The 23,024-nt window shown below is 41.1% G+C and overlaps 1 non-coding gene across 1 annotated transcript; it reads left to right on the plus strand.

Moving 5' to 3' along the window:
* Positions 1 to 14,799: 14,799 nt before the first annotated feature.
* TRNAM-CAU (transfer RNA methionine (anticodon CAU)) lies at positions 14,800 to 14,871 on the plus strand. The gene has a single exon. It is a non-coding gene; the product is annotated as a tRNA-Met (tRNA).
* Positions 14,872 to 23,024: the final 8,153 nt, after the last annotated feature.

The following is a 23,024-nucleotide window of genomic DNA, read 5'->3' on the forward strand; positions in this document are numbered from 1 at the left end:
GACTGAACCTGAGTCTGTTATCTCGCAGCCACATACGAAAAGACATAAAACAAGCCATATCCAACGACTTTCAGTACAGCAATGTATCTTCAAGCTTATTCTTACTTCAGACGACTTTATTCAACTTGGGCAAGATATCTGCTAATGAAACTTGGGCAGGATATCTGGTACAGGAGGCTCTATCTACTGCCATCTTTCTAGTTCTAGTATTTTCCACGAAGCTCTTATACAATCGTCCAGACAGAGCTAAATAAACAAAAAACATATGCTATACTGAGGAAGGGGCAATCGTAACTATAAAGGGTGGTATTCTTAAGCAGTCCACCCTCAGTCACACGAGAAGTGAAACATACAAACACAAAGTTTCAGTCACACAAGGCACACAAAAATGTATAAAATAGACGAAACACGAAGAGAGCACACACACACACACACACACACACACACACACACACACACACACACACACACAAAACCACGCCCACCTCCTGTGATATTTGACTTTGGAAGGATGGACCAACAATAGACCGTAATGCATAAACCAATTTATATAGACCTAGTCTCAACTAACCTATCTATATTTACTCTAACTGAACCCTGCCTAACCTCGAATGACCTAATCCAACCCAAATTAACCCAACCTAATATAACTTAACCTCATCTAACCCAGTCTAATTGTTTTTAACCTCACAATCTCACGTAACCTCCACATACCTAACCTAACCAATTCTGACGCAGCCTAACCGCATCTAACCCTACCTAATCCTACCCAGTCTCACTTAACCATACCATACCCGACCTAACCCAACCCAGTCAAGCCTAAAATGACCTAATCCAACTGAACCTAACCCAGCCTAACCCAACCAAATAAAACCCAACCCAAAACCTATCAAAACCGACGTATTCTAAAGCAATCTAACCTAATCCGTCTATATCTAGTCGAACTGAAGCCAACCCAACCAAAAATTACCTAATCAGACCAAACCCTACCCAAAGTGACCTAACCTAACTTTCGATCGGCTATATATTCGTTAAGAAATTTTGCTGCCTGAAAGTCTACGGATGTCACATTCCAAGTTTCGCCTGTTCTGTGTATATAAGTTCGTGTGTTTGTGTGTGTGTTTATTTAGGAGTCTGAGATGTGTACTACAGGGAAAAATTTACACTTTCTCTCTCTCTCTCTCTCTCTCTCTCTCTCTCTCTCTCGCGTGTTTAAAAATTGGGTACACAATCGGCACGATGCGTCCTTCTAATGTAGTACAGACAAAAAACGAGAGAGAGAGAGAGAGAGAGAGAATCCTCCCGTAGATAATTAGGTCCAACTGCTAGTGTTGTGTTGAATGGAAGAGGCAGTACATAACAGCCCTCCCTCCCGCCCTCCTTCCTGTCTCCTGTTTATAATCCTCTGTTGTTTTTTCTATTGTTTTGGCCCACTGTTACAGTCAAAACAAAAGACAATGACCAGAAATGACTCCCGTCGTGTCCAGCGCTTTGTCAGATAGAGGAGACAATCAAGGCAATCAACACAGCCTGATCTCCTGCCCTCCTTGTTGTCTTATGTTTTTAAGGCCCTACTGTTTTTCGTATATTGTTTTTCTGGCCCAGTGGTGCTTTTTCCTGTACATTGCTTTGGTGTGTGTTTTGTAATGTGGCCTAAAACCTGAGTCCCTTACACTTGGTACTCTGTCTGAGGTTTAAGTGACTGGATGCGTTTTGTTCCTATTTCTGTCTGCATCCTCGTACTCTCTCTCTCTCTCTCTCTCTCTCACACACACACACACACACACACACACACACACACACACACACACACACAAGGATAGGATACTTTTCTTAAGTGGGCGAATCGAGTGAGAACACAATACTTCAGCTAAAATTTGGTATCAATAAGTAAAACTCTTGTCCAGTATGGCTTGTAAAATTGCCCTGCTTTGAGGAACACCAAAGCATTGTCTCCTTTCCAGCTATTGAACTCTCTCTCTCTCTCTCTCTCTCTCTCTCTCTCTCTCTCTCTCTCTCTCTCTCTCTCTTTTCCCATAGAGCCAAGTATAGCCGAGAAACACCCAAAGCTTTTCCGCTAGACAAGAACAGAGCATCATTATTTTTTCTCTGCTCAGCTGTTGTGCCGGTCATGGCATGTCGTGGCTTTCTTAAGGGTTATATCAAGACCTGCCACTTCAAGCAGACCCTCTTAACTAAATAAAATCGTCTGGAAATAGCTAGAATAATAAAATGTCAGGGAATAAGAGGGTTAATACTCAGACAATATTTTCAGCTCTGGAAAGAAGTAAACACATGACACCATAGCCTAAGTACGGGTCACTGAGCATAAAAGTGCACTGGGGTTGAGGTGTGTGTGTGTGTGTGTGTGTGTGTGTGTGTGTGTGTGTGTGTGTGTGTGTGTGTGTGTGTGTGTGTGTGTGTGTGTGTGTGTGTGTGAAAGTGTAGTTGTGTAACAGTACTATACAGCCAGACACAAAAACTTCACCCAATATTTCACCTCATCTCTTCTACTTTTTGCTTCCCTCTGTTGCCTAATATTCCTAAGCTGGGAGAGGCTTCGTATGCTTCTCCCCCCAATCATTCCCTCTGATACAATACAGGAAAGTGACGGATTTCCCCCCACACCCCCCCTCTCTCTCTCTCTCTCTCTCTAAGTGTTAAGTGGGAGCAGCAGAATACCAGGCAGAACTTTTATGTCTCTTAAGTGTACCTCGTTTCATTCACTGTCCTAGAATTCGAGGAGTGAGGGTGTGCGGTGTGGCTAACGTGGTACACAACCCTTTCACTACGAGTACTGTAATCTTATTCGTGCAATCTCCAGACGATTTTATCCAGCTTAAAGGGGATTTGTCGAACTGGAGGGGTTATATCTAGCCTTCATTAACCCCTTCGCCACTAAGGGTCTTTTCCAAGTTTAAAATCGTCTTGAGAGAGAGAGACAGACAGACAGACAGAGACAGAGACAGACAGAGAGACAGAAATAGACAGACAGAATTAAAATAAAACTGTGTCATCGGACTGAAGGAGTTAACCAGTTTCTATGACCAACGCCAGACGATTTTATTCAGCCGAGGGACAATTTATTTTTTTATTTTTTTAAGCATGGAAGAAGGAACTGCGGCTAAACGGTGGAAAACTATCTCTTATAAACTTTTTTTTTCCTTTTCCGTGATAACAAATTTAACCCTTTCAATTCGGCGGGGTATTTTTTTGTGCATTCGTGCTGGAGAGCAGATTTGACTAGTAACCAAGGAGACTCATTTCTATCTCTTAACTGAGGCCCACTGAATTTCACGCAACCACGACTTAGCATTCTCTTTGTAGGAGTGGTCTGGTTCCGTCAGATGAAAACAAACAGACTATAATAACAAGAATAAACTTAAAAAAAAGAATGGACATCACCGGGATTCAAGGCATTAACCCGGGAAGATTTCACTCAGTAGCGGGAAATTTGCACGTGTAGTAACAACGTGACTGAATCTGGCACCTCCCCGGACTCCCAGATACGATAGGATCACGTCTTTTCCGTTTTATTCTCGCTGGGCAGAAGAGAGCGAGGTGGAGGGGTGCTGTCAGGTGAACCCGTCTGACCTACGCTGAATACGTGGTTAGAAAGTCTCCATTAACCCCTTCTATATGCAAGCGTTTTTCAGTGTCGGTATATCGACCAGAAAGTCTCTATTAATCCCATCTATATGCAAACGTTATTCAGTATCTGTAAATTTGTTAGAAGGCCCCCATTAATCCTTTCTATATACAAACGTTTCTCGGCATCGGTATCTTCTTATCACCCACACGATTTCATTCAGCTTAGACCAGGCCTCTTCTAATTTGTCTTCGAGTATTATAGTAAGATACCTGAATCTAGGAAAGGGTGGCTACAAATCTATCGTCTCCAGGTCATTCTATCCTTTGCCATCCCGCTTCCTTCTCTCCAGTTTACACCCTCCTCACTCATCTACCTCTCCACCCGACCCCTCCATCTCATCCTCGGTTTCTCCCACACCCCCTCCACCCTCATCCCACTCACATACTCTCCTAGTCAGTCTCGCATTCTCCATTCTCTCTAAAAACACCAGCACATCCACAGCGCCACCACAACGTTCCATATCTTCTACCTCTATGGTTGTAGCCCTGGGGGGCTTGGGTAGGGGGATAAGGAAAGAGGAGGGGTGGAGGAAGGGGAGTATGGGGGGTCAGTGTCTGAGCCGGGGGTGCTGGATATGAGGATGGCGGGTTATTACGTGGCTGCCGTGATCTTGATAATGGGTGTAGGGGTGGTTTAGAGTCTTAAGTGAATTGCAGGGTGTGAACTAAGTAGTTGATTAATAAAAGGGTCAGTAATAAATAAACTATTGGTGCTTAAGTGAACCCTCAGCGAAACACTTGCCATGACGCGAGACTGGTGTGCATTGGTACCATGTGGGTAACCAGACAGGAGCTGGGCGGCGCACGCCTGCACTCCCACTGTAACATTTGGTAACTGAGGCGCTGATCGCTGGAGGTAGACGGCCTGGCGCCATGGCCTAACCGAAGTAGATGTACACCCCAACACCCCAAGAGCGACACTGAGGGTCGCTGACCAGCGTTGCCACTCATGATCAGTGTATTTTTCAAGATGTTCAGGTAAAAACTTTCAAGATTGGGTAAAAAATTTCAAGGTACTATATATTAATAAAAATAAAAGTATACATTAACTGAATCTCCGTTGCCATACAGTATTGGCATATGAACTTCCTGACTTGATTTTAATTATTTTCCCCGGGAAATTTTGAATTTCTAAAAGTGTTATCTGACCAATACTGCTGATTCCAGTGGTATTAGAGTGAGGAAAGTATATTGAAAAATGACTGCTGATTTCATTAGTGTTAGCGTCAGTGAAAATATTAACCTCTAAACTGAAGCCTTTCCCGGTGTTCTCTGCAATATGTGCCATGTGAGAAAATATCTTGCTCATATAATCCCCGGGAATGGAAGAGAATGGGAGAGTTTAGAACTTAATTATGCAGTTGATTTAAGCCCCGACCTAATAATGTTTTTACTTTCTTTTTCTTCCAGTCTTGGCTAGTTGATAGATTTATAGGTCATATTTTTTAAATATATGCATAATTAGGAACTTCGCCAGGTGCCCAAAAGGGACTATTAAGCCCCGGTCTTTACTGCATATTAACACTTTATCAAAACAATTAAGTAATTCATTGGAGCCTCCCCTGTTCGGGTGGGTAGGGCGCGTATCAACCAAACCCCCCGGACAGGGTTCCATCCTTCCTTGGGGTGGAAACTTCAGTGGGTAAATTTGTATGTCATTTCCTTTGTTCCCACATGTCCACAGCCTTTCAGAGTTCCATGGAGGGCATATACAGACTCGCTCACACACAATGCCACTCAAGTAACACGATTTTCGACTTGTCATTCTCACCCTTCGCTCTAAAGTGTTTTCTTCCCGGTGTAAGTGAAGCATTGGGTGGGGGCGGGTCACTTCTTCAGTAACAAAGCAGTATTCCTCGGCCTACTGAGCACGGCTTGAACATGAATGTTATGCCCACCTATGTTATACCTGTGCAAATCCTATATTATAAAACATAGGTTCAAGTAATCCACTCTCTTACTTTATATTTAATGTACTATAGGCTATAATGTACAGTACCTCTCTAATCTTTTAGCTGTGGCTATTTTTTTCGGTTAATATAGGAGGATAGACTAAAGTTAGCTGCATTACAGAAAAAAAATTAAGTCTGTGGTGCAACGTTTAAAAAAATGTTACTGGTGGGATTCACAGAGCTGAATTAAAGCACTTAAATGAAATCGGAACGAAATGGGAACTTCATGCCCAGCCAAACACCCTTTTTTTGTCCTCCCTTCTCACATAAAACTTTAAAGAAAAATCTAATTTAACAATCCACGCCCATCTTCAAAAGTTGTGTTATACTTACCCTGCCCCACCACCACTACAATCGTGACTCAGTCCACACACACACACACACACACACACACAGATAGATAGGTTTAATTCAATGATGTTTCAGTATAAACAGTTGATACAGCAGGCCAGCAACATCACTGACGGTATTCCATATCTTTATTACGACGTTTCGACCAACACCTGCAGTCATGATGACTACAGCTGTTAGACGAAAATGTGATATTGATGTGGAATACCGTCAGTAATATTCCTGCCTCTCTCTCTCTCTCTCTCTCTCTCTCTCTCTCTCTCTCTCTCTCTCTCTCTCTCTCTCATCAAACCTGGTGACAGTATAAAATCACCGTCAGGGTCCGGTTACTTTGCAAAATCTCTGGAAAACAGATGGTTTGGAAAACTAGCGATGTCTTCTGGATGAATTCATAAAGTCCCAGAAAAACCGGGGACTTTGTAAAATAACCGATTCCTTTCTCGGCGAGTGTCCAAAATCTTGAAACAGACTCAGGTTATTTGGTCAGTGAGTTTAAGAAAAGAAGATCGGGGAATGAATGTAACTATTGGTACTGCGATTTCTATTTATTTTTGAAGACCAGTTTAGTCTTTGACCTTTAGTTACCGTGATGATATATATCATTCAGACTACTTCTTACATGCAGAGCAACATTTCCATTGACTATTACCCAGGCTGTTATTTTTACAGCACTTGCAATGGCTGTCTTGGCAAAATCTCGAGCAGTTGCACTTGATAAATCCCTGTCCATGATATACGCAGTCTGCAATTGCCGCTCCGCAAAGGCTTATCTCCTTTCTGTGTGTTTGTTGGTTTGTCCGTTTGTTATCGTAACAAAGCAAGAACGGCGCATTGTAGCGGAATTTTTGTCAGAGCAATGTACCGCTAGAATGCTCTAACTTGAAGAATAAAACAATTTCCAGTCCAATCTGACCACCGGTTCCCGATTTATGACTCATTTCTATAATATGCAAAATGTCTGCATGCACGCCTGTGGAAAGTAAGCAAATGCGCCGAACCAAGAAATATCCATATTTTTGCCGGCCCAGGACAATTTTTTTTTCTTTTTCAAGTTTCGAAAATATTTTTTGCTTGTCTTTACCAAAACGAAGAGAATCGTTTGGCGCACCTGGCAATGTAATTTTTACCTTCTTATACCCATTACCCACCCTATAATTTGTGATGAATTGCGGAAACATTCGCAAAATGACTGCGTACACGCATGTGGAAACTAAGCAAATGCGCTGCGCTAGAAAACATCTATATTTTCAGGAAAAAAAAAAAAAGTGTTGCCGAACTGGTTCGGAATGACTAGAAATATGTAATATGAACAAAATTAATACATATTATGGAAAGTTAAAAAAAAAAAAAAGTTATGATGGGGCAACGTAGCGCTATTTTTGTTAGAGCAAGGTACCGTTAAAATTCTCTACCTTGAATAAAACAATTTCCAGTCCAGTCGGGCCACCGACTCCCGAGGTATGAATCATTTCTGAAGAAAGGGAGTGACGACATCCAGTAGAGGCCGCCGGAGGCGGTCTTTCAGCGAGTGTACAGTATATATTATAAGGTGTCCCAGGACTTGATACACCAAGTTAACGGGGTAATACAGTACTACGGCTGATTATAATTAGTAATGGTTAATAATAGCTTGATCACCATAATCGAGATCATTGATCCCTGTGATACAACTAGGAGTCGTGGCTATCATTGTTATGATACTATCTATCTATCTATTGCCAGACGCCTCAATCCCGTTCGGGGTGGCCACAAACAAATCGCCTCCACGTCGCCCTGTCCCTCGCCATTTCACTGCCCTGCTCCCAACTTACACCCCTTTCTCATATACCTCTCAACCCCATCCCTCCATCTCATCCTCGGCCTCCCCCTCCCTCTCCCCCCCTCCACCTCACTCACACACACTCTCTTCGTCAGTCTTTCACCCTCCATCCTCTCCACATGGCCAAACCAACTGCATTCCAAATTTGTGAATTTACCATTTTCGCTGGCCAGGGAATGCCTCCGGAAACTTCCAGTTTCTGCCCGTCTCTCCAACCGCTCTCTTTCCTCTTTACTCAGCACCATTCAACCCCTCTCTCAATCATCGTCCTCTCTCCGAGAACCAATTGTATTTTGAAAATGTAGTGCTTTCCCTTTCATTCGTCAGGGAATGCATTCGGAAAAGTGTATAGAAAAATGGGATGAACATTTATTAGCAATGTTAATTAATTAAGCTTTACATGGGACCTTCATTGCATAATGCTTCCGCGAATATGGTAGTCTCTCACTGACTGATATTGTCAACTGCTAGGGCATGGTGTATTTGATTTTGATTTTGGTTCGGTCATGATAACAGTGCTGATGTTTTGTTAGAACTTCATGGTTTGTGTTGGTGCACTGAACATTGATTTTGTGTTTAGTCCAGGTTCAGTTTATGATCTATCGATAAAGATAACTTTCTGTGTAATTTTGTTGCTGTTGTTGTTGTTGATATTATTATTATTATTATTATTATTATTATTATTATTATGTTAAGCATAGGATAGACCCGAACTGTTGAAAAAAAAAATGTCCAACTTCAAACAAGTTTTATTCAGATTAGGTAGAACTCGATACAACAATAAGCAAGGTAAGGTCTGAAGGTGGGATCGTGGGTCAGTGTTGAGAAAGTAGTTCGTTGTAAGAACAGAACCCCTTTTCATTCACCAGTGTTGTGATCGTCTTGGCCTCTATTACCTATGTACAAAACTTTCTCATCCTTTTTCTATCCAACTCTCAAATGCAAGATTTAATAGTTACCCCTAATCCTTCATGTATTCAATAGATCAACTCAGGAACTGTCTTCCTCTATATGTTTTGCCTGCTGCCTATGGCCTCCAGTCTTTTAAACAGTGTGTCCAGGCATCTCGAAATGAACGGATCGTGAATTTGGCTCTATAAAGTCTTGTTTATTTCTTTCCTGATGGAACAATTTTGCTGGCTTCTAGCCCTTGCTTCCTTCTTCTTTGCTTAAGAAAAAGTTCTAAGTATGTTGTGGAAAAAATGGTGGTAACACTTCTGCTTCGCTCCCTTAATAACAGACATGGAAACTGTGTGTGTGTGTGTGTGTGTGTGTGTGTGTGTGTGTGTGTGTGTATATATATATATATATATATATATATATATATATATATATATATATATATACTGTATATATTTCACTCATCTTAAATGCCAGGACCAACTTGCCTAGCCCCGGGCTTCTACGCTCCTCATGGGGCAACGTAGGATTAGATGATGGATATATATATATATATATATATATATATATATATATATATATATATATATATATATATATATATATCCCGTTGGATCGCAGGGGTGCTGGGCGAGGCACTGCACTGGGAGGGTACTAAGCGTACCGCCCTCCGCCTATCGGCTCATAGTCGTGAAGCTCATAGGTCTCTACCGGGGGTTCCCTACTTTATAAACACCTGAAAAATCCCAGTTCCGTCCAGTACTCGGGACACTGGGCTCCAATGGGATATATATATATATATATATATATATATATATATATATATATATATATATATATATATATATATATATATATATATATATATATATATATATATGTGTGTGTGTGTGTGTGTGTGTGTGTGTCTGTGCGCGTGTGAGTGTGGCCATACTGGAAGCGTGACCTATCCGTGACGAGTGGCACAAATATTTTATCAGGGCCAGAGAAATACGGTAACAGCCCCAGACGCTGGAAATAGCTCCACCAGATGTCACTGTGCCGCATATACCCTCCCCAAATCCTCATTCTGTTGGTCTTTAGTCCTCTCCTTCGCCTCCTCTTTCTTGTCTCTCTTCCCCTCTTTCTCATCCTTCTTCCTCCCTTTTTCCTTCCTCCTTCTGTTCCTTAAGATCTTCGTTTTTACTCTTCTCTTCCTACCCATCGTCATTTGGGGGCTTTTTTCCTCCTCCTTCCCCTGGTGCTGCTGCTGCCGCTGCTCAATCTGACTCATCCCCCTCTCCCTGCTCCTCCTCCTCCCTCAAGACTTCTGATTTTTCGTGTGTGTGTGTGTGTGTGTGTGTGTGTGTGTGTGTGAGAGAGAGAGAGAGAGAGAGAGAGAGAGAGAGAGAGAGAGAGATTTGAACAGCATGATTATATGTTCTTTACACATCCTGTGGGCGGAAGCTTAACAATCACAGAGGTACATGGAGGTGCATAATCTGTACCTAATGATGCCGTGATTAGCAAATTACCATAAATGAACTATTTCATAAACTAAATTACTTGTTGACATGAGGTATGCATTAATTCATAGGAATGGTCAGAATGTACTGCTTGATAGAATTTCACTTTCAATACAAAGTGTTAGGATACTTGCTCAGAAGCTCTCAAAGAACATCGTTATATTCAAAATATTTGCTCATTTCTATAATATTTAACTATTTTTCAAGATGCTGTTATTAACACATTGCCATAAAAAAAAGTATATAATATTCAGAATTATTTTCTAACAGTAGTTATTTATGAAATATCGAGGTTAGTCAGAATCTGCTACATGATAGCACCTAACTTACAATAAGCTCAGTCTGAATACTTATTCAGAATCTCTCCAAGAACATTACATAATACATTTACGCCTATCTACAGAGTTGTAATAGACTGATCCTTGTATTTTTTTTTATCTATTCTGTCTGTGTTATATAATGCCGAAGTGTGTGAGAAACATTTATCTTACATATTTTACATTTGGTGTCAACACTGACACGATCTGTTTCTTGCCAAAGATATTTATAGCCTAATCTAATCCCAGCAGCAGTGACATCAAGGAGTCCGCTGACTCTGATAATCAATAAACATGAGTTTCCTCCTGTGTCATGGCGATGATGAAAGGATAGACGAGAGAGAGAGAGAGAGAGAGAGAGAGAGAGAGAGAGAGAGAGAGAGAGAGAGAGAGGGAGGGAGGGAGGGAGGGAGAGATTCTGCGTGAGTGTGCCTATGTGCGTGCGTGATTGTGTCTGCATGTGTTTGTGTGTTTGTGTATGTATGAAATAGTCATGTGTCTCAGTGAATAAAAAGATGTGTGTGTGTTTACTGAAGAAACCATATACATCTCGCTCTCACTCACTCTCCTAGTCATTCTGTCTCTCTCCTCCTTGTTCTTTGTCTCTCGCTCTTCCTGCCAACCACTTCACACATGCTGTCCTAGTCCTCTCACTTTCCTCGTTCTTTGTGCCCCGACTCTTTTTCATCACCTCACTCACTCTCCTAGTCATGCACTCATTCCTCTCCTTGTTCTTTATCTCATTCTTCCCATAACCACCTCACTGTCACACACACTCCTACTCTTCTGGTCAGTTTCTCACTCCCTGCTTCGCTGTTATGCCTCCCATTCCTTCTCCTCGCAATCAACTTGCCTTCATACACCCTCCTAGTCAGTCCATTACTCGTCATTCGCTCCACATGGCTGAACCACGGTAAAGAGTTTCGCATTATTTCCTTCCTCACATGGTGGTAACATATTAAAAGTCATTTTACGCCCCTTCCAATAGTTCCATCTAATTTATTTGAACTCCTTCAGTACGATAATATTTATTTTGGTCTATACTTGTTCCACCAAGGGATCATATCCAGGTAAGGAGAGATTTTTCGAACAAAGGTGAGTGGATATAGGTTTTATTGTTCTCTTTTTATGGATTTAATTCCCTAAGATCAAATACTGTGTGGCTGAATGAACCTAAAAACACACTACGTAATCATAGTTAAAAGGCAAAAAGTGGTGGAATGTATTTACTGTTGGTGAGATTATCTCGTCTGATTTAAAGCCATCCTACAAAGTCAGTAATGTGTGAGATCTGAGTAAACATCGACTCTGATCGTATAGAAGTGTCGTGTATTTAGCGATTGTGTGTATATGGGGAATGTGTATGAAACGAATCCACCCGTACTTCACACACACACACACACACACACACACACACACACACACACACACACACACATATCGGCTGCCTGTTGTATGCATGTAATGTATACAGTAATTATGCCATGAATAGTATTACATTTTATTTTTATCGGTGGCTCTGCTCAACCGCGACAATCACTCAAAGTGTGTGTGTGTGTGTGTGTGTGTGTGTGTGTGTGTGTGTGTGTGTGTGTGTGTGTGTGTGTGTGTGTGTGTAATTCCAGATAGTGCTAACTAGTTTTGGGAAGCCAGGTAGTAGTGCACACCTCAATGAAGGCTTTATCTTCTCTCTCTCTTCGTACTGTCTCTTCTAAGCCGAAATAACACTGCCTGGAGATGGGAAGACTATAATCAACGTTCACTATAGTAAACATTTGGTGAAGTAAACTATTATGGTATACTCTACGTCTGTAATCATCATATTATACGTATTTCCTGCAATAAAACCATCGAGTGCCTCCGCCTGCCAGTGCATCATTCCTGGGCGGCTCCATATTTGTTCTGTGCCGCGTCCAGGCCACTCTTTTTCCTGTCACCGCCTCGCCTGTGTTGGCTCCAGTGCGGCTTACTTTATTGGTCTGCCTGGTTCATCATCCTGTCTGCCTGTATGTGTGTGTGTGTGTGTGTGTGTGTGTGTGTGTGTGTGTGTGTGTGTGTGAGAGAGAGAGAGAGAGAGAGAGAGAGAGAGAGAGAGAGAGAGAGAGAGAGAGAGAGAGAGAGAGAGAGAGAGAGAGAGAGAGAGAGAGAGAGAGAGAGAGACGTAATTTATTGGGAAGATGAAAAGAAGAGGCACAACGGAATAAAAAAAGGAAGGAGGAAGAAGTGGAAGTAGAAAGAAAAAGGAAGTACGGAAACGCTGCAAAAAGAACACTGTAAAGAGATTAAAAAGGAAAACAACAAACCCGATAAGAGAAGGAAAAACAACAGAAAAAAGAGATAAAAGTGAGGAAAAATGAATGAACAGATTACAGGCAGTTTTGATGAATGAAGATGAAAGAGGAAGGTAAGAGGAACAGGGAAGGGGAAGAAGCGTCTACAGCGGGTGATTATTTTCCTTAACTACGAAGACATCTTGAAATTAATGCTTGCTATCTCCAGACAGTAATATTGATCTTCAGGGAGACTTTTCTGTGAAAATGATCATCTTGGTTTGCATCAGTGCTAACCGTGCTGGGGACTGATTTTGGCAGGACAGATACACACCTACACACACCTGCCTGTTATCTACACTGTTTATTTATTTCGGCTATGGCTATCGTAAAACAACTTATGTCGGCTCAAAGGTAATCCAGGAGACCAAAGCATGTAAAAATGTATCGCTATTAACATTAGCGCCGACAATAAAGCACCTCCCTAATTTGTTCCTGCCTGAAGCGGGCGACTTTATGCAGCTCACAGTCTCTCCGCAGCCAAGGGATTAAAACAGCCGTAAGTTTCTTAGGAATTTGCTAATTTGGCGTGAAAGAGTGAAAGAATTCCAAAGGCTTGAAAGATGATAGAAAGACTGTAATAATTTTCACTGGCCATGCTGTGAAAGTTTCTTCCACTTTTGTATATTTCTCTTTTCTGGATCATACCTCACTTCATCCTTACGTGGAAATAGGATGATGATGGTGGAGAGAGAGAGAGAGAGAGAGAGAGAGAGAGAGAGAGAGAGAGAGAGAGAGAGAGAGAGGTAATAACGGTAGATTTCTTCTGCACCCTCTCTCTCTCTCTCTCTCTCTCTCTCTCTCTCTCTCTCTCTCTCCTGCACAACGAAGGTAGCTGACACCCGCTTGTATTATAACCTGTCCATCCCTATGACGCCTCGTTTGGGTTATTCCTGTTACCTCCCAACGAGACTGGGTAGTTTTGGGGGCAGGACTCGTACACTGAGGAGGGTTTAATGAAGGCGATACCTACAGTAATACCGCCAGTTCGTTTAGCATCATTTAAACTGAATGAAATCGTCGGTATCTTGACTTAAATCGTCTTGGGGCAGCATCAATAAATTTAATCTGGGGGTGACGAGACTAACATCGTCCGGTGGTATCAAAAATAAAATCGTCTGCCATTAGCAGGACTAAAAATATCTAGTGGAAGGAAGAATAAAACCGTCTGGAGGCAGGAAAAAAAAAGTCTGGATGCTGCAAGAATAAAACTGTCTATGGAATGAAAAATAAAGCCGTCTAATGGAAGCAAGAATAAAACCGTCTAGTGGAAGGAAAAGTAAAACCGTCTAGTGGAAGGAATAGTAAAACAGTTTGAAGATAGCAAGAATAAAACCGTCCAGTGGTGGCAAGAAAACCGTCTGAAGGTAACAAAAATAAAACCGCCTAGAATAATGAATAAAACCATCTCAAGGTAGCACGAATAAAACCGTCTAACAGTAACAAGAAATAAACTAGGGCTTCCAATCCACATGTTAAGTGTGAATTCTCTCTCAGATTGGCAAACTTTAATTAGCATTTTAAATTAGCTCTTTGGGAGTCACTCGTCTCTACAGCTTTTATTTAAACCTTGGTAGTGTAAGAGACAAAAAGAATGAGGATGGGGAGGGTGAAATATGCGAGTCAATGAGAGTGTGAGTGAATGAGTCTGTGAGAGGGTGAGTGATCTAGTGAAAAATGGTTAAAGCGCTACTGAAAAAGGGTTAGTGTGAGCATGAGTGAGTTAAAGCGAGTGAGAGTGAAAATCAGGGAGAATAAAAAGCATGTGAAGTGTTTGTGTAAATCAGGGAATAAGTGACGAATTTAGATACAGTGACAGAGGAAGTCTACTCCCCCAACAAAATAAAATACAGTGAATGTGGCCGAGAGTGGATTTCTTGTTACTGTTAGACGGTTTTATTCGTGTTACCTTGAGATGGTTTTATTCATTATTCTAGGCGATGTTATTTTTGTTACCTTCAGATCTAGGCGGGGGGCGCGGTAGCACAGTGGTAGCGCGCCGGACTCATAATCGGGGGATTGCGAGTTCGAGCCTCGCCCGGGCTGCCGTGCCGGGAGTGGTATTCGCTCCTGTAACCCTAGCGGGGCTATATAGTCCAATACAGGGCTTAGCTCGGGGGAACTCCATTTCTCCCATTTTTTTCAGATCTAGGCTATACGTCAAGGTCAACTTAAATGTTTTATCTTATTTGGACCAGACTTTGTGGAATGGTTGAGGGCTAGACAAGGATGAGAACATTTAGTGTGAGATTAAATCAAGCTCATACGGCAAAGTCAGATGCTATGTCCTTAGATATTTTGTTGCGTGCGGGTATTGTACTCGGAGTGTTCCTGTTTATATGAGTCTGAGATACACCAACTGCTGTATGTAGTAAGCCTGCTTCGAACATGGCGTTAATATGAACCTTGTGCTTAAAGTTGCAAGTGACCTACGGCTTGACTTTTTTTTTTTTTTTTTTTTTTTCAAATTTTTCCTCCTTTATGCAGAAAACAGGCAGTTAACGATTTTGATGAACAGGTATGGTGCGATTTGTTGTCCGCTGATACATTGAAGTTTGCTAGTATGGAGTTTGTTCCATTAAAAAAAAAAAAATATTTTTCAGACATGCCTATCACGATGGATTATAAAGTGTGGAATAAATAATGACGTGTTAAGTTGCTGGCTGTGATTTGACATTCTTGATTTACTCTGGGCCAAGTAAACTCATGTTTAAAGTTTTCAAGGATAACATTATACCTTCTCAATAGTCATACTGTGTGGTAGTTACATATGCCAAGATAATACAGTAAAGTACTAAGAATGTGCTGACTAGTTTTTCGTTAAACTGTTTGGTAAAAACTGTGTATCATTAAATTGCGGGAAAGATGTGGAGGCGTGATCAGGGGGGCTTCGAAACTGGTATGTAGTTATTACCTGATTTTTAAATCGTGCAAAAGAAACTTTCATTTTCTTCCGCCTATTAATTCGGGCATCAGACGAGATGGCAAAGCTATAAAATATGTCAGAGAAAAAAATGAGATAAGAAGGGATAGGCGAGCAGTGAAGGGTTGATGGTTGTGATACCGCTGTTGAAGTATTATTGTGGTGTGTTTTATTGTTACGGGGTGGTGTGGTGTGCATTATTGTTTATAGTTACGGGTTGTTCTGGTGTGTATTATTATTTATATTTACGGGTTGTTGTGGTATGCGTTATCGTTTATAGTTTCGAGTTTGTTGCATGCATTATTGTGTCTATTTACGGGTGCTAAGATCAGTACAAGAATATTTAACCCTCCCTTACCGCTTGTCATGGGTTCAGGCTCTATTCCAGGTGACGCTAAACCTAGGAAATATTGGATTACACGCCACTGAGCCCAAAGATCCTCTCACACGGCGACTTATCCATCAAACTTACACCAACATAATGTACGCTGTTTCTGTGCCCATTAATCCATGGTTTTAGACAAAGTTAATGAATCTCTGCCTGGGTTGGGTTTCTGCGAGCTAATGAAAATGACATGGCTGAAGCCGGAATAAGGTACAATTCTCTGTATTCTTGGCCGAAAAATTTGGATCTTGATTCTTTTGTATATTTCTGATGTCCTGTGTTTCTCTCTTGCAACGTAAAATCGTCTGACTTTTGACGAAATAACATTCAAACTAGATATTTCTCAGTCAGAGGGTTAAAACTGAGCTCGTGAAGGGGAAGACAATCCATATATTTTTATACATTCATTTATGAACAGCCTGATGTGGGTAAAACAAGGAAGACATACACCACATCTAACGGGCACAGCTAAATGAGCATCAGAAAATGAGGATTTGCCTTCCGCTTTGCGCTTTAAGTTATACGTACTGTAGCCTATACAGTACGGCCGATGCTCCCACATGTTGCCAGGTTCTGTATTATTTAATATATGGTTTTATGTGGATTATTACAAAATTGTAGGAATGCACATTTCACCAAATGTTTAGAGTGAGTAACAGATCGGGATTTCTGTCACGTTATATTTTTTAGCAGTTCACTGTTAAGGAGGCTTCTGAAATTTTGTGTTGGATGCCTCTGTACAATACTCCCCAACTCAAGAACCTGTCTGACGGAGGAGATGATCATTAACCTCCATTCATTTCTTCACGACAATAGCGATTTATTCTATTTTTGCTGCTGTCATTCGGGTTTATTCAGCAAATTAACGGGATCTTGGAAGCTTTTAAAAATAGTCTTCATTAATTCCTCAGTCAGATGGCTTCCTTTCAGCTGAGTAAAATCGTCTTGTAGTAGGAAGAATAAAATATAAAAGGCGTCATAGTACTGAGTGAGTTGGCCTAATCTTACAAGTAGTGTATTATGTGTGTCATTGAAATTTAGCGTAAGTATATACCGGGTAATATAAAAAAAAAAAATCGATTCAAACGTAAGGTAAATATCGGAAATACCTGAGGCAGAATATGAAGGCGGTGTAGATTTAGTAGGACGTAATTACACGGTCTGGGTGACGGAGATGGTGGTGTGGTGTGTTGTGGTAGGATGAGGTGTGAGGTGGTGTACTGAGGTGTTGTGTTGTGTTGCGTGGTAATGTGTGTATGGTAGTGTGCTGAGGTGTTGTGTGATGTGGCGTGATAGTATGTGTGAGGTGGTGAGCTGAGGTGTTATGTGGAGTGGTGGTGTGGTGTGGCGGGCTGAGGTGTTATGTTACGTTGTGCGGTGTGGTCTGACATGATGTGGTGGTGTGGTGTGGTATGGTGTGGTGTGGTGTCGTGTCGTGGGTTGTGGTGTTAGACTCGTTTGCCGCAGGTACAGTCAGGAAATTAAGTATTTAACCTAAACTTGGTAGACACATTGAGAAAAAGTCGGAACATCTGAGACGTATTAATTCACATATAAGTTTGGTTAGGTTACGCTAGGTTTCATTAAACTTCAGAAGGAACTGATAGATGTTTGATTCCCTAACTGTACCACTGATCTGGAATCATTGTTCGGTGATTGGTGTTGTATTGTAGAGATTCTGAATTAAAGCTAAGGCTGTCTGCACAACAGAAGGCTAAAATGGAGTCAGGGTCAAGTCATGTCTCTACCTGTATATGCTTCGCCATGCTACAGCTCGTTAACTTGTATGATATTTAACAGAACCTTTTCGAACTGGGTGAGTTGCCTCGATCCAGGTCACGTTCAGTCGAGCCACATGCGATCAAACCCATTTTCTTTTCAGTCTGAAGGTATGTTTAGAAAACAGTTATTTATGGGTTCATTAATTAATCAGAGCCAAAATTTTAAAGTCTGTTCAATATTGTCACATTACCTGCACATGATTATGCATAGTTCAAGTAGATATCGCAGCTGGTAGCTTGGTGTGTTGGGGCAGGCTTCTGATAAACCTGACTCTTCGACATTTACTGGATGAAGAGGAATATTCATTTTTTACGGGAACCAGATGATTCAACCTGAATCGACTCTTGGTATGCAGGCAGCCTCACACTGCCTAACTCCCCAACCTTATTATTCAATATTCACGTATTGACTCACCGCACCTCATTCTTCATTCCCCATCCTTATCCCTTCCCCTCTCACTCACCCAGTCACTGTCTCACTCATCCATTCTCTTCCTCATTATTTACTGAACCTTTGCCCATACTCATCCTGTCCCTCACACACACTCCCAGTGTTTGTCTTACTCATCCGGTTACATGATCAGCTACTTACTCAGCAAGTCTTTCTCAATCATTCTTTCCTCATTCTGACTAACAGTTTTATTCACTTTACGAGTATCCCTTGCACACTCAGTGTCTGTCACTTGGTCAGTCACTCACCTAACCTATGAATTCCTGTCACTCACCTAACCTATCACTTCCTCAACCACTTACTCATCCACCATCTCTCTTTCTTAGTCATCCAGTCTGCCACATTCACTATTTTTTTTTTTTAATGGGTGTAGATCTATTCAGTGCCACTGCATCTAAATTCATCGCTTATTCCCTGACTTACTCAGACACTTCACCTGCTTTTTATTCTTCCTCATTTTCACTCTCGCTTTAACCCTCTCATATTCACACTAACCCTTTATCATTGGCGCTTTATCCCTCTCTTGCAGACACTAACCATTTTTCACTGGCTTGCCCACCCTCTCAGTGACTCATTTACACTCTCATTGACTCGCTTATTTTCACCCTCCCCATCCTCATTCTCTTTGTCTCTCACACTACCAAAGTTTAAATAAAAGCTGTGGAGACGAGTGACTCCCAAAGCGCTCTTTTACAATGCTAATTAAAGTTTGCCAGTCAGAGAGAGAATTCACACTTAGCATGTAGATTGGAAGCCCGAATTTATATCTTGTTACCATTAGACGGTTTTATTCCTGCTACTTCGAGACTGTTTTATTCTTCATTATTCTAGGCGGTTATATTTTTGCTACCTCCAGACGGTTTTCTTGCCACAACTGGACGATTTTATTCTTGCTGTCTCCAAACTATTTTACTATTCCTTCCACTGCACGGTTTTACTTTTCCTTCCACTAGACGGTTTTATTCTTGCTTCCATTAGACGGCTTTATTTTTCATTCCACTAGACGGTTTTATTCTTGCTTCCATTAGACGGCTTTATTCTTGCAGCATCCAGACTTTTTTTTTCCCCTGCCTTCAGACGGTTTTATTGCTACCACTGGACCGTTTTATTCTTACCACTAGACTTTTATTTTTTCTACCTCCGGACGGTTTTATTCTTCCTTTCACTAGATATTTTGTTTTGCTAATGCCAGACTATTTTATTTTTGATACCACCGGACCATGTTAGTGTCGCCACCACCAGATCTAATTATCTGATGCTGCCCCAAGACGATATAAGTCAAGATACCGACGATTTCATTCAGCTTAAATGATACTATATGAACTGGCGGTATTACTGTAGGTATCGCCTTCATTAAACCCCCCGTCAGAGTACGAGTCCTGCCCATAACTATCCTGATTCCTTGGAAGACAACAGGAATAACCCAAACGAGGCGTCATAGAGACTGACAAGTTATATTTCCTGGGGAACACGTGTTAGCTTACTTCATTGTGAAGGTCAGAGAGAGAGAGAGAGAGTTATAATACATTTTCTGCAGCCTCTCTCTCTCTCTCTCTTTCTCTCTGTCGATAAGTTTAGCAGTAAAATTGGCCAAAGGATGGAGATTGAACAGCTGGGGGACATTCATAGTTTTTGTGCTCCCTTCCCATTTTTCTGTAATTGAATGTAAAGTTCTCTACTGTTTTCATGCCCACTCACACTTTCATGCATCCAGTCTCATCCTTACTCATTTTCCTTTGTGCTACGCTCACTTACCCTTATTCTCGCCAATTCACAGGTATTATGTTATCATTTCACATGAGGAGAGGTTGCACTAAAACAAATGGACAAAATTCAGAACGAAGCTATAAGCATACTTAATAACCCAGTAATTACAAATGAACTACAGAATGTTGCATCCCTTGCATTATTTTACTTGTATGTTTATTGCAATGCTCGGACGATGTTGTATCCAGTGTGTCACCTCCCAACGCCTTCCCGGGAGCTACACGGGCATCTGGTAGCGCTCATGTTTGGACTGTCACACTGCCTTATTGCAGAACTGTGCCTATCAAAATTTATTTATTCCCCGATACCCTTCTCTTTGGAACTTCCTTCCTAAGATTAGTTGTCCCTAAACTTCAACCTACAGCAGTTCAAGTCCAACTGTTACAGATTTTTTATGGACGGCGGACACCTGTAATCTGGTATATGGGTGATTTTATTTAATTTGTTTTTCCTTCCTCTGTTCATCAGTTAAAAAAAATAACTTTCATCATCGTTTAAAGTGCCTGTTCATTCCTGAGCCTTGTCTTATTCACAGTTCCTCATGTTCATTCATATTTTATAGCTCTGTTTAAGCCATCGTCCTTGCACTTTAATTCACTCACATGCCCTTATTTTCACTTGTTGTCACCACAGTGACTACAATATTCAAGCGACAAATTAGTAGCAGACCTAACCTTCAATGCATATACTATATATACCAGACCAGGGTAAGGAGAAACATGTTCATAAAACCTTAATATCTTCAAACCTCCTATTTTCATCGCAGTAACATCTTTCACACCATTACCTCTTTTCGTTGAACAGAGCACAGCTCAGTCTCTCGTCATATTTTAAAGTCTTTAGTGCCTTTTATTTCTCGTGATCTGCCACGGATAGATCATTCTATATCTAGCAAAGTTAGTTAATAGGTTGGGTGTGCTATTACGACTCCTTGCATCGTTTCACAAATGGGACAGCTGTGTGTGTGTGTGTGTGTGTGTGTGTGTGTGTGTGTGACCACATATAACTCCTTAAACAAGGTTGAAATGGAGGCATTAAGGTCCGTGAATAGCTTTCCTCCCTGATTCATCTTCATCTCTCTCTCTCTCTCTCTCTCTCTCTCTCTCTCTCTCAACACACACACACCATATATATATATATATATATATATATATATATATATATATATATATATATATATATATATATATATATATATATATATATATATGTACCATTGGATCCCGGAGTAGCTGGGCGAGGCCTTGCACTGGGAGGGTACTAAGCGTACCGCCCTCCACCTATCGGCTCATAGTCGCGAAGCTCATAGGTCCCTGCCCGGGGGTTTCCTACTTTATTAAAATTTGAAAATTCCAAGTCCTGTCCAATACTGAGGACACCGGGCTCCAATGGGATATATATATATATATATATATATATATATATATATATATATATATATATATATATATATATATATTGGAGAGACACACATTACACGCGTGTGTACAAATATATTTTTACGCTCCTGAGAACCTGATTTTCTGACGAACCAGGTAAATTCATTATGGTCGAGTGGTATCAGTGCCTGACTGCTATGTAAGAGGTCCAGGGTTCGATTCCCAGTCAGGAGCGTACAAATATATTTGTACATACGCGTGTAATGTGCATACTGTCCAACATCTAAAGACGTTCGTGTTGTGTCTGGGATAGATTAAAACTGCTCTGTCACTTGCCGAGTTGCGTGGGGCTGTGATAAAATGCTGATGTATTGTGACTGAAATATTTCCTTCTATAATGGATTTATCTGGTTCGTCAAAAAATCAGGTTGTCACAGCTTTTATCACGCCATGGTTGAGTGTTATCAGTGCCTGACTTCTAGCTAAGAGGTCCAGCGTTCGATTCCCAGTCAGGAGTGTATATATATATATATATATAATATTATGTATAAATTCTCTTTGCTATGAATGACAGGTCGAGATTTTTCTTACCGTTTAGTTGTGCGTGACTTTTTTCCTTGTTTTTACCAGTTAAACTCTTTTGAACGGTACTGAAATGCTGAAATGTATTATTGTCGTTCCACACATGATTGTCATTCAGCCTAGGAGAGTTCTGAACAGTATTCATTAACTCCTTCATTATGATGCTACTGTTAAATGAGTTTAACTTCACTTAACCCTTTCAGTACGATGATATTTGGTATTCCATTTTACCAATTTTTTGTCGACTTGTAATTAGGTCAAGAGACACAAAAGACTGCACACACTAATACAGCCTTCATTTACACCGCCTTCAACCTAATAATTTCTTTTCTGCTGCCGCCCGACTGTTTTAACCATCTCTAGAAAGATATCATTACAGCAAAGAGAGAGAAAGAAATGGTTGCAAAGGGGCTAAGTTTATACCTGAAGGGAGAGGTGGATTTTGTGAATCCTTCTTTCCAATCCATTTTTCCAATAGCATGCGAGTAAGGCTTCTCTAGCCACAAAGGCAGGATTACCTCTCGGGGATCAGTAATCTCTCTCTCTCTCTCTCTCACACCTACCCCAGCTTGGAATCGATCTCTTGCCTCCCCTCGGCCAGCAATCAACCACTTTATCCACTCCACCACCTCTCCACACACGGACCATCACCCCACATTGAGAGAAGGTAACATGCCTCACCACGCGCCCCGTCAAACCTTCACTTCAGAAAAACTCCACTTAGTCCTTGATGGTCACTTCAAGCTGAAATGCTTCGCTTCTCATCACATTTTTCTTCAGTTCCTCTCAAGTATGAAGTATATTCGTTTTTTTTTACTCATTTTTTTTTTTTTTGGGGGGGAAAGGGCTTTGTTTTGCTCTATTACTCGCTAGGGCTTTTTTTGTTTTGTTTACCCTTCTTCGTTCTTGCTTCAGTATTTTCGCTTGATTC

Source organism: Coenobita brevimanus, chromosome 80 (genome assembly GCF_032717465.1).
Source record: "Coenobita brevimanus isolate Jiangsu-jjx chromosome 80, ASM3271746v2, whole genome shotgun sequence".
Classification (NCBI taxonomy): Eukaryota; Metazoa; Arthropoda; class Malacostraca; order Decapoda; family Coenobitidae; genus Coenobita; species Coenobita brevimanus.